Source organism: Micromys minutus (genome assembly GCF_963924665.1).
Source record: "Micromys minutus genome assembly, chromosome: 4".
Classification (NCBI taxonomy): domain Eukaryota; kingdom Metazoa; phylum Chordata; class Mammalia; order Rodentia; family Muridae; genus Micromys; species Micromys minutus.
This window is the reverse complement of record NC_137973.1, coordinates 3754207-3767551: the sequence shown is the minus strand read 5'-3', so window position 1 is coordinate 3767551 and position 13345 is coordinate 3754207.

Here is a 13345-nt window from a genome sequence, read left to right as displayed (position 1 = left end):
TTTGGTAGTTAGGGTGTTATATAACTTATTTAAGGCATTTTTCTTTACCCTGACATCATAAAACTTTCTCCTAGAAGTGTAAACATTGGTCCAGCATGGCGGTACACCTTTGATTCCACCACTTTGAAGGCAGAGGGAGAGAGATCTCTGTGAGTTCAAGCCCAGTTTGGCCCATATAACATTCAGACCATCCAGGGCTACATAGTGAGACATGTTTTCAGAAAGAGGAAAAGTGTAACAGTTGGTCTTTTACATTCTCAGTCCTTGTGGAACTGGTATTTAAGAATGTTGTGAAGTAGGAATCTAAATCTTTCTGTTTTATAACCAATCAGGCATTTTATTGAAAGCTCAGTCCTGAACTCTGGCCTCATACCCACACGCCATTTTTACTGTAGCTTGTAAGTGTCTTGATGCCTGAAATGAAACATTCCATTGTTATTTCTGAAGATTGGCCTTTGTTTGCTTGTTTGTTTGTTTTTGGGTTTGTGGGTTTTTAGGTTTTTTGTTTTGTTTTGTTTTGGTCTTTTGCTTTTTCATGTATAATTTACAACCATCTTATAAAGAAAGAAATATTTTTGTTTTTACATATTTATATTTTTACTGGAATTACAATGAACCCATTGAGTTTCAACCCACTCCATTCTGCCTGTAATTGCTAAAATATCACTATAATCAATCATGCCCAAATTACCAAAACCTAGATGCTATCAAATCTATTGGCTTTTTCTTTGTCCCCTTGCCTTGCTGACCTGACACCTGAAATGCAGTTGGGAGCGCTCTGCTTTCTTATCAGCATGTGCTCTGGACTTTGGTAACATCATGATGTCCTGATTTTTCCCCTACCCAGTAAGGGAAACCCTCCATTTTTACAGGGGTCCTTTCACCTCTAACTGACCTCTGAGAGCAGGGGTACCAATAACCAGCTATTGATTTCTCTCCTCCACTTTGCTCTCTGGGTTGTGGTTTTCTAGTCCATGGCTTTCAATGTTACTATGCATTACTGAGCCCCCTGAATATAGAGATACATTGATACAACTGATCTGACCTTCAGAGTTAAACATCCAATGGTATCTCTGATATACTTGGCATTCCCAGTTATACTTCAAGCAGACATAAACAAGTTTTAATGTACATTTTTTTCAAGTTCTACCCTAAATAATGATTCTTTCTGTCATACTTTGAATGATCATGGCCCCATAGGCTCATATATTTAAATGCTTGGTCCCTAGTTCATCAACTTTTGGGAAGAATTAAAAGATATAGCCTTCTTGGAGAGGATGTATTATGGCGCAGGGGTGGGGTGGAGTGGGTGTAGACTTAAGGTTTTAAAAATCCTTGATGAGTCCAGATTTTGCCTGTTGCTTGTGGATCAGATGTAAACTTTCCACTATTGCTTTAGCATCATGAATTTCTTCCTGTGGCCATGGTCCCTGACATAATGGTCATGAACTCACTCTCTGAAACTGTAAACAAAGCTCTAATTAAGTGCTATGTTTTATACTTTGCCTTGGTCAGGATATCCTTTTCACAGCAATAGAAGAGTAACTAAGACACTTTCCCAGACTAAGTAAATAATGCTACCATAGATCTATTTTCCTAACTAAAAGAATGAATAAATAACAGTAAAAAAACAAACAACTACTATGACATAAATCACTCTAGTCTGGATTCATTAATTCTCTGTACCTAATCAATTTACAGGTTATAGAGGCTACCTCCAAAATCTATCTTAAATCCTTTGCTTTTATGTCTGTTTTATCTGCTTGATGGTATGCAGATACTTGGCCCAGGAAGTGGCACTATTAGAAGGTGTGGCCTCGTTGGAGGAAGTGTGTCACTCTGGTGGTGGGCTTGGAGTCACTTCTGGTGCCTGAGGATGCTCAGTCTGTTCCTGGCTTCCTTTAGATGAAGATGTAGAACTCTCAGCTCCTCCTGCACCATGCCTGCCTGGATGCTGCCATGCTCTCATCTTGACAATACTGAACTGATCCTCTGAACCTGTAAGCCAGTGCCAATTATATGTTGTCATTTATAAGACTTGCATTGGTCGTGGTGTCTGTTCACAGCAATAAAACCCTAAGACAGAAGTTGGTACCAGGGACTGGGGTATTGCTGTGTAGGTATGACCATGTTTTTGTCTAGAAGAATGTGGATTTTGGGACTTTGAATTTGTTTTTTTTTTTTTACAACTTTATTTTTAAAAAATACAGAGATACATATACAGATTATTAAAGCATTTTAGTGTAAGCATATATGAATATATTTTTTACAGTACTTGATTTTTTAAAGGTTTGATAATATGCATTGAAATCTTACTATTTATAAAGATTATAAAGTATATGTAAAACAAAACATAACATGGAAATAGTCAAAGTTTTTGGTATGTAAAGATTAAACATAATGATTTTTAATTACCAAAAATTGCCACAAGGCTATCTTTTTAGCTCTTGACTTATTAATTGTTTAAGGTCTAGGTGTACCACACTCTGAGAGAGTGCTATACACTTATTTTTTTTCCTAAGAAGGACTGAGGCTTCCACTTTTTGGCCTTTTTTGAATTTGGAAAGCCACGGAAAGCTTTAAACGGAGCTTAATGGGTTATCCTAGTAGGAATAAAGAAGACTTTGCTACTGAGAGTGATTAGAAGTGTTCCAACTTGGCTCAAGAGGTTTCAGTGGAGAATTTCAGTATGTGGCCTATAGACTGTTTTTGTAGTATTTTGGTGAAGATCATGGCTGCTTTTGTGCTTGTCCAAAGAGTCTGCCTGAATTTAAGATGAAGAGATTTAGATTAATTGCTTTGAAAAAGGAAGTCTCAAAACATCCTGGTGTAAATTCTGTTGTGTACTAAAGTCCTCTCTTATAAAGAGCATTTTAATGAAAAGGAAAAAATTGAGAAAGGAAAAATACAAAATATATGGTTCTAGTATTAAAGAGACACCAGGAAGTGAAATGGAGTTGATTTTGTGTACATATATATATATATATATGATTCTTCAGCTGACAGCAAGAGGATTTATTGTACACGAGTTACACTTGGCCACAAGAGAGAACAGAACTAGTCCAGAATGCCAAAGGTCCGGGGCGGAGGGCCAGCGGGACTGTTTTGGTTGTAAGAAAGGCAGTCAGTCATCTTCCCCGGGTGATCTCGGCGAGGCGGCGCTCCAGGTCTACGGAGACTTCATTGTTGACAGCAGCGTACAGTCCAACAACTTGTTCCGGTGTCCAGGCCCTCAGCATCCCTTCTGCTCCTGCAGGCTTCGTGGGTGCACATGCTGCTCTACTTGGACCTCTGCCTCATCTTTCTTCCCCTGCGCTTCAGCCTGCGCGTTCTCTTCTTCCGCCACTTCCCTCTCATGGCGCAGGAGTTTCAAGGAAGATGGCGCCAAGACCGAGCTGTGTACAAAAATATTACATTGAATTAAGGAAATAATGACCTTGGGGCAAGATCCCATCTAGCTAAATTAGCTCCAGGCAAATTAGTACAAACCTTTAATCGCAGGAGGCAAAGACAAACAGATCTCTGAGTTCGAGGGCAGCCTAGACAGAGCAAATTCTAGGTAAAGGAAAGCCTAAATTGTGATACACATCCTTAATCCCAGGAGACAGATCTCTAAATTTAAGGTCAATCTACAGAGCAAGATTCAGGACAGCCAAATTTAGGTAGTGAAAGAGTTAGGAAAAAGGAAACTGGTGATAATGTAATAGAACAAGAGGAGCCTGTTCCAGCTCCTGCAAGCACCAGAACTTGACAACTTTGGCCAGCCCCAATTAAATGTTATCATTTATAAGGCTTGCCTTGGTTGTGGTGTCTGTTCACAGCAATAAAACCCTAACTAAGACAATCTACCATTGTCCGAGTTGAAGCCGTGGTTTGATTCTCTTTTTGATTTGATTTGATAACAGAAATAACCTAAGTAGTGTCTCTGCATGTGATCTTGCCTCCCTGTAACTCACTCTTTACAGGTGATGAGGATAACCTAAGAGTTAGGACAGAACCCGTGCCATTTTGGCTTAAATGTCTTCCAAATATCTCTTACGGTGATTAGAATAAAATCCAAAGTCCATGAAACACGAAAGGCCTACTAAGGTGACCCTTGCCTACTTGGGCCTTTGCTCACTCAGCCCATCCCTAACAACCTTCCTTTGCTTCCTCAAACATACTAAGTTCCTTTTCCCTTGCAGCCATTGTATATGCTGACTCTGATGCCCTCAGCTCATGGCGTGCCTTTTGTTCCTTAATCTACTCTCTCAGCTCAAATGTCTTTAGAGAAAGGACCTCCCATGACCTCCTAAGAGAGCCACCCACCTTAAAACTTCTGAAGTTATTCTCACATGCTGGGTTAGGTATTCATTCTAGACTAGAATCTAAGGCTTTTTCTGTCTTATTCATCATTGTTCCAGAATCTTCAATGGCTCCTGTCACCTAAGAATCCTTTGACAAATATTTGCAGAATGGGTAAGAGCTCTCTCAGAAGGATGTGCATTATGATAAGGAAAGAAGCCAGATGGCTATAGTCTAATCACATCTTAAAATTTTAAACTACAATTCAGCCATGTTAATAGACTTTATACAGAAAGTAGTGAGAAAACAAATTCCAGGGTGTGAGCATTGGGCTGTCCTTCCATGTATGGTGGTTTGGCTACTGCAGCCGTGTGCAATAACACACTTAAAAACAAAGTCAAGGCCCACGAATGTTCTACAACAGCCAAGAAAACTGCTCAATGTGTCATTTAGAAACTCACTGAGACACAGAGAGCCTCTTGGAAACTGTACATGCTAGATCTAGGGACTGAACTTTTTGTTCTGGGACTTCGTGGCAAACATTTCAGAAAGTCCTCAGAGGTAAACACACACAGCCATCCACATGACCCCAGGTTTGGTTCAGAGATGAATGAAGAAGGAAATCTGGTAAATGCTAGGGTCTGATGTTTCTGCTTGGAGCTACCTCTCAACTCCTGAGGCTTTTCCTTTGTCCTGTGAGACCAGGACTTGCTGAGGTCCTACTCCATGGCTTCTTAGAACGGAGTCTCCACACTCAGCTTTTAGAGCTTTGGGTAAATCTTTTTCTTTCTCAAGAAAAACCAGTCATTTGAAAATCAGAGCGCTTGCCTTCGGGGCCCCAAAGGATTTAAACAACTATTTTGAAATTCAAAAATCCAAGCAATGACCCTCTTTGTTCAGTCTGCAGCAGACACTGCTTCTGCAAGACAAACGCCTTAGATTCCGCCTATGCTTATCTGCCAAAGTGAAAAACTTCGGAATTCCTAAAAAGGAAAGACAGATTTTAAAACAGTACCCTGCTTCCCTGTAGCATAGCGTGGAACTAGGCGCCCTTCAGAAACTATGCCAGTGCTTCCTAACGGCCCAGCTGCACTTCTCCAACAGTTTCCCAATGAATTTTGAGTTCTAGCTACTATTGATTTCCCTACTTAGAATTCCCAGGAGCACCAGCCACTTGGCTGGAGAGCCTCATGTCTGTGTACTTACAGTCCCTGGCTGCCTGAAATAGCCTTTCTTTCTGCCTGCCTCCTCAGTTTAGGAGACTCCTGTTTCCAACCATACTGTGAAACTTTGGAAGCCATCTGGCTTAGGTACCCTCCTCTGAGGCCTGAGCTATGTTTCTTTGCCGAGTGCATTCAGGTTGCTAAATTCTTGGGACCGCAATTCCTGCCCTTTGTTTACCCAGATCTGGGGTTTGGGCAGCTCTTCCTGAAGTTGCTAATTTTTTTTTTTTTTTTTTTTTTTTTTTTTTTGAACCTCAGTGTTCCCGTGGTGTCTGGTTAACCGCTGCCTTCTACTAAACTTGGTTGAAATTGTGTTTTACTGACTGATCGCTGCCCTTTGTTTAGACTATCTGGCCCATTCCCTCTCAGCCAAAGCATTTGTTTTTGTGCTTCAGTAACACCTTGTAGGGCTCCTTTGAAGTATCTATCACACACTATCGGTTCCTTACATGAGCATCTAACCGCTGTGCTGGCCTCTCCTCAGAGGGACAGGCGATGCTTTGTTACCTTTATAACACCTGCAATCAGCCGACCAGTGCGCATTCCACAGGTGATTGTTGGATTTAAAGATGGATCGAAGGATTCGCAGCCAGTAGGCAGCGATGATTAAAGCTTTACTAATATACATACTCTGCAGCCGCTGGATCTCTTGGCCTCTGAAGCTTACAATGGCACCTCTTGGTGGAATAAGCCCTAAGGTCTCTCTAATCTGGCTCCTGCTCATCTTTGTGGTTCCCTCTCCCTTCAACGCATGTCAACCAGTCACTCCGAATGGCTTAAAGCTCTTGTTGCACACTCTGTTTCTTTTCCCTCTTCTTTCTTGATGAAACATTTGTTCGCCTCTGAGTTCTGCATTGCACCGTAGCTGCTGAGCTATTCCTTTATTTCCACTCTCTAGGAGCATCTTCGGTACAGTACGCAGTAGTGCGTCACTATTAAGCAGGCACTTCGAGCTTGCTTCTATTTCCGTCCTTACCCTTTTGATCTTTGCACACCATGTTATTGTGGTCTATATGCCATGGTTTTCTTTTAAAAATATGTCTTGTTTGTCCCTTAACAACTTCACACCTATGTCAAACGTGACATGATAATGCCCCACTTGAATCCCTCTCTCTTTCTCCTCCAAGATCCCCCTTAGCACACGTCCCTTCCATCTCCACTCATATAATGGATTCCTTTGTGTCCTTCTTTTATAAGGTACTGAGCCCAGTGAGTGCTGCCCACACGAGTATGGGCAACTTCCTAGCTGCCATACCCACAGAGAGAAGTGATTCTGTGCCCCAGAAGCTAGCAACGTCACTACCTCTTCAGCTAGGGATGCTTCGTCGTGAACGTCTCCCCGAACCATGTTGGAATCATTGACCAACTTGATCTTGACCAGGTGGTCATGGGTACAGTGAGCTCATCTGTGTAACCACTATGGCATGTCTACAGTATTTCTACAGCACTCCTCCCCTTCTCTGACCCAACCTTTCTGTCCTCTCCCACGTCCAACATATTTCCTGAGCCCTGTGGGGTTCAGACATCTCATTTAGGGCTGAACACTCAACAATCACTTATTCTTGGTGCTTTCACAAGTTATGAGTTTCTACATTGACTGCCACCCATGGAAAAAGAGGCTTCTTTGAGCAAGTTTGAGAGCAGCACTGATCTGTGGGTGGGCTAGTAGGGAGCTTTGACATGGCTATTTAGCAAAACAGCAGTAGCAGAGTCTCCCAGTGTCCACCAGCTCCTAAGCCATAGGCTTTGGACCAGATTTATAGTGCTAGGTATGAATTCTTTTCTTTCAATTAGTCCTTAAATCCAACCAGAAAACAGTTGGTGAACCCTAGAATAGTTATGCGCCTGTTGTACTCTTGAGTGTATTTTGCCTGGCCGATTGCTATTGCAACAATCATAGTCTACCACAGGGGAAGTCCACTGATGACCTTCCTTCTCCAGTGACCAACATAGTACGTTCAGCATGATAGAAACCAGCCAACATGGAGGAACTTTCCAGTCACTTCCAGCTTGATTTCTCTATGTGCTACAACCAGAGTGTGGTGCCTTCAGCAACTGGGTTTTTCCATCTGGCTACGGTGGGCAGTGGTAACAGTGGTAACAGGCCGTGGTATTTGGTGAATGTCTAGTCAATGACCACTAACGTGTGGGGAGTAGACTAGACCTGGTGGTAAGGTTTTCATTTAATAACCATGTCTTCTCTAGGAAGAATTCTCTACTCATGCAGGTTATCTGTGTTCAAACTACTACTTTTCTATTTTAATTCTATTTTTAATTAGTTCATAAATTAACGGGTTTCCATAAGGCTTTATTGGCTACTAAGATAGTTTCTAGTTTTCTCTGTTCTAACAAATATGGCAGATCATTTGTTTAAGTAGTGTGTTTTCTTCTGAAGGGAGTTATTTTTCTTTTTCTTCTAAAAAAGTTAAGTATGAGTTAGTTTTAAAAAATGTTTTTTTGTTTTTTTTTTTGTTTTTTTGTTTTTGTTTTTTGTTTTGTTTTAATTGGTTCTCAGTGATCGGGACCTAAGTCCTCAGAATGATTTGGGAGAAGGGTCATAATATTTTTAGAAGACCAATTACATAACCTGAACTGTTACCTTAATAATTTACAAATCCCATTGCTAATGACCATATCTCTCAGGTCTACACATGGGGCTGTCATTGTCTCTAACTTCTCTCTGAGTGCACAGAGACGCTACAGAGCAGATGAGCTGCTGACCACTGGAGACAAAGCATGTCTGAGGAATGTGTAAGAGCCAACTGAGAAGCAGAGGATTTGAGGGATAAAAATTAAAACTTGAATCACACTAATTGAAGCAAACCAAAGTTCTTTTCAGGATTTCGATTTGGAAACTTCTAAGAAATACAGGAATGTCTGGTGTGTGGCACAAAATAATACATTTGTGATGATAATTTCTCTAAAGCAGACATCTCTAGACTGGACATTGTCTCCCTAATTGGCTTTTATTTTGTATTTGTATTTGGGATGTATTTGCAACCGTGCTCAGGCCATTTTAATTCCTGTAGTGTTTTCTGACTTCCATAGTTTCAAATATCTATCTATAGAATTTTCATCAATTTAAACAAGAGAGAGGGTGGAGGGAGAGACAGACAGACAGACAGACAGACAGAGACAGAGGAGGTGAGTGTTGTGAGGTGACAAACTCTTCCTGTGTTTTTACCCATCAGTTTAGTAGAAGACATTCAAACTCCCTTCTAAATTTCCAGGGGCTTACACGTGTTAGTTCATATTCGCCTTTGGCTTTCCCGAGTTCAAAGAGTGCAGCCTAAATGTCCCAAAAATATCAATCATTTTGCATTTTACCTTCAATGGTGAAAAATAATAATACCGAGGAGCAGCCCTACTCACCTACAATCTCAGCAACTGGGAGATAGAAGTGGGAAGATCCGGAGTTCAGGGTATTCTGTTGGTACCTAAGGAGGTCAAAGCCAGCCCAGGCTACAAAGGAACATGTCCCAGAACAAAAACAAATGATAATAAAACCAATTTTCTTTCACTTTAAGTTAGCATTCAAAGTAATAATTTCATGATGGCATTTCTGTCCATCTGTGTCATTTCTCTTTCTCTCCCTCTCCCATGAACTCTATCCTCTTTCTGGCCTCTTCCTTTTCCCAATGGTCTCCTCTCCTACTTTCATGTCATATCCATTCCAATACTCGGTTAAAAAACAAATGAAGAAGTCAACTGCCCTTTCCGTCTCCATCTGTGCCCAGAGATAGAGCTGTTCCACAGAGAGCTGAGCACCCACAGCACTCTCCCTCCTGAACCCACGGACCCACAGACCCACAGGAGAGACAAGCTCTGGTCAAACAACAAGATCACCTAGCATTACAGATAACAAGATGGCAAGAGGCAAGCACAAGATCCTAAGCAACAGAAGCCAAGACAACCTAGCAATATCAAAACTCAGTTCTCCCACCACAGCAAGAAATAAGTATCCCAACACACCAGAAAAACAAGATTTGGACTTAAAATCATATCTCATGAAATTGATAGAGGGATTTGAGAAGCACATGAATAATGCCCATAAAGAAATACAGGAGAACACAGGTAAACAAGTAGAAGCCCTTAAAGAGGAAACACAAAAATCACTTAAAAAGCTACAAGAAAACACAACCAAACAGGTGAAGGAATTGAACAAAACCATCCAGGATCTAAAAATGGAAACAGAAACAATAAAGAAATCACAAAGAGACACAACCCTGGAGCAGAACACCTAGGAGAGAGATCAGGAGTCATAGATGCAAGTGTCACCAACAGAAGATAAGACATAGAAGACACCACAGAAAACATTGACACAATAGTCAGAGAAAATGCAAACGCCAAAAACCTCCTAACCTTAAACATCCAGGAAACCCAGGACACAATAAGCCCAAACCTAAGGATAATAGGCATAGAAGAGAGTGAAGACTCCTAACTAAAAGGCCCAGTAAGTATCTTCAACAAAATTATAGAAGAAAACTTCCCTAACCTAAAGAAAAAGATGACCATGAACATACAAGAAGCCTACAGAACACCAAATAGATTGGACCAGAAAAGAAATTTCTCCTGACACATAATAGTCAAAACACCAAATGTACAAAACAAAGAAAGAATACTAAAAGCAGTAAGGGAAAAAGGTCAAGAAACATAAAGTCAGATCAGAGTTCTCAACAGAGACTAGGAAAGCTTAGAAGATCCTGGACAGTGTTATACAGACCCCAAGAAAACACAAATGTCCATCCAGGTTATTATATCCAGCAGAACTCTCAATTACCATAGATGGAGAAACCAAGATATTTGTTGACAAAACCATATGCATCCACTAAATACAGTAACTATTGCTGATGCCAAGAAGTGCTTACTGGCAGGAGCCTGATATGGATGCTTCCTCAGAGACTCTACCAGAGCCATATTGAAAAAGATGAACATGCTTGTAGCTAACCATTGGACTGAACACGGGGACCCCAATGGGAGAGCTAGAGAAAGGACTGAAGGAGCTAAAAGGGTCTGAAACCTCATGGGAAGAACAACATTATCAACCAACCAAACCCTCCAGAGCTCCCATGGACTAAAACACCAACCAATAAGCACACATGGAGAGACCCATGGCTCCAGCTGCATATGCAGCAGAGGACAGCATTGTCTGGCATCAGTGGGAGGAGAGGCCTTTGGTCCCATGAAAGCTTGTTTTCCCAGTGTAGGGCAATGCCAAGGCGCTGAAGTGATGAGGGCAAAGACTATATTACTTCCAAAAAGGGAGGCGGAAGAGCAAAACTGACATGACCACCCCACCAGATGTCTCTGAGAAGAATGTTGTTCAAAGGTACCAAGTGCTCTTCTCCACTGGCTCGTTGGCTGGAAGCCAGCACTGTCAGAATCCAGTTTAACTGACTGGGAGGGATTGTTTTGAAGGGAGACAGAGGTCCCTCATCAGGGCAACCCATATTTGGCCATCTCAGCACTTTAAACGTGATGTTAGACATTGGAAAATCAAACAGGAATGCTCAGTCAGGGCAGCTGGTTGCTGTCAGGAGAGCAGATCTCTCCTGCACTATTCTCTGCATGAATTCAAGTGAGAATGTCTCACAGTGTTCAACCAATATGAGAAATGGCACAGCAAGTCACGACACAATGCGCTGTATGTCTTAAGTGCATTTAATTAGAATGCTGCTTAAAACAAGGGCATCACTTGTTTATCGTAATTGTAAGTTTGGGTAAAGGAACTGTTCACCTCTTTGCAATCCTGGGCATCCGGTCTCATACTCAGTAATGGATTAACTTTCATTCAACAGACTCTTGCTGAAAGATTCGAATCCACAACTCTTTTTTATTTGTGCCTTTAAATTTAAGACGGGGTCTCAATATGTTGCCCTGGCTGGTCTCCAACTCACACGGGCTCCAGAGATCTTCCTTCAGCCTGTCATGAAGCCAGAGTTACAGACGTGTGGTCAATGGGGCTTCTAACTGAACATAGTAAATCTGGCTATAACCACCACATTAGATTTTAATATAAGAATTAAAACCAAAACGTCATCCTGTGAAGTCACTTTCTGACCCTGCAATCTGTTTTTTAATTACTTAAAATTAAGTAAAGAAAATTAAGTAACACCTACTATTTTAGTAAGAGATTCTCAGCTGAAGAGATGTAGTCCTGAATAGGAGAGAAAAGCTTCCTGATCGTATGATGTCATTCTACAAAGGAAAGCAGATAAGACACGAGTAAATAGATAACAGAACAAACTCCCTTTACATGATTCTACATTCTAAGACACCAAATGAGATGACGTGCTAGAGGCTCCGTGAAGTCATAGCTACTTTCAGGGGTCAGGAAAGTACGGAGACCAATCAAATCCAACCAGGGAAGTACTTAGTTTTGAGTAACAAGGTAGTTAGTTGGCTGGGTGAGCCATGTATTGGGATATAAAATTGAATGTTGAGGTAGAGAGGAGAAATAGGTTAGAGCGGAATGTAGAACTCAGTGATTCTTTGCATTTCTGTCTAATAGATAATGACCATAGGACACCGGACTGGAGAGGCAAAGCTGAGAAAAAAAAAAGTAAAAATACGTGTGATTGGTTTATATGCACACACAGAGGTATGGGGGAGAGTGGTAAGTACATGTGGGCCACAGGACACTCTGGTGTGCACAGAGCCAGGGGAGTAAATGAAGTCGCTGGTGGAGGTCAAAGCCACTATAAAACACGCCAGAAAAGCCTCAGATGAGGCGCAAACCTGTGGAAAGCGGCAGTGCCGGGGATGTTACCTTCTGGCACGGTGAAAAGGAAGAGGAAAAGAATTTCATCTGAGTCAGCACATGCCATGGAAAAGGTAAGCGAGAACTTGAGTCCAAGGGGGATTCATAACAAGTGGCTGTCTCTGCACCGTGGATGACCTTACTAAGCATTCGGCCTCCGTGTGCTGGGTGTGTCTAAATTCTGGGACAGGTTTGGGAGGAAGCATATCACACCCGTATTTATTCGTTGTTTTGGAAGTGTTGTTCAGTTATCTCCTTTGGGTTATTTCCTTATGATGTACAAATCTTGAAGAAGGACTGTGGGTCTGTCCAAGTCTGGATGAGTTCTGCTGAGATACTGGTCTTGTTTAATCAGTTAGGAAGTGGAGTCCCATGAGTAGAAAATCATTCATTCACCAGTGTAAAGGCATTTTTTTCACAAGGGAAAATGCCATTAAAGTTTTCACTTCTAATATTGTTTCTGTTCATGTGTGCAATGCGTGTATTCGTAGGTGTCTCCTGTGCAGGCAGATGGTCTGTCAGCATTTGCACAAGCTCCCCAGGCCCCGCCAATGTTCTGAGGTATGTGCAGCTGTCCCAGATCCCAGCCCTGCCATTTTTCAGGCTGTGTGTCCCCAGAAAGGCCCACTTTCACTACCCTTTAAACAATAGTGTCCAGCCTGTGGTGGGGCCGAAGAGGAACTTTGTGCCCAGTGAGCAGTGAGCAGCCCACAGAGGTAGGTGCTCAGCAGAGGTTGGTCCCCCCTCTCCTTCCATTTCGGTGACTTGTGGTGATCAGCCAGGGGCCATTACAACTCCCATGTGATCTTAATTCTGGCCCCAGCACTACATAGCTTTATTTAAAACGCAAAAATGGAAACTAAGAGGTTAAACGTTAAGGTCACTCCCTGAGTCCTTTTGTGAACAGGCAGGGAGAACTTGAATAATGTCTACAACTGCTTCAGCGTTTGTGAGAGTCTCCACCGGGGAACAACACTCCTTGTAGGTCTGGTTCATCTCCTCAGCATTGCTGTGCTGCTAATAACCTCGGAGTTTAAATTCTAAAATATTCCTTAGGAACAGAGAAATTGCCCATCAA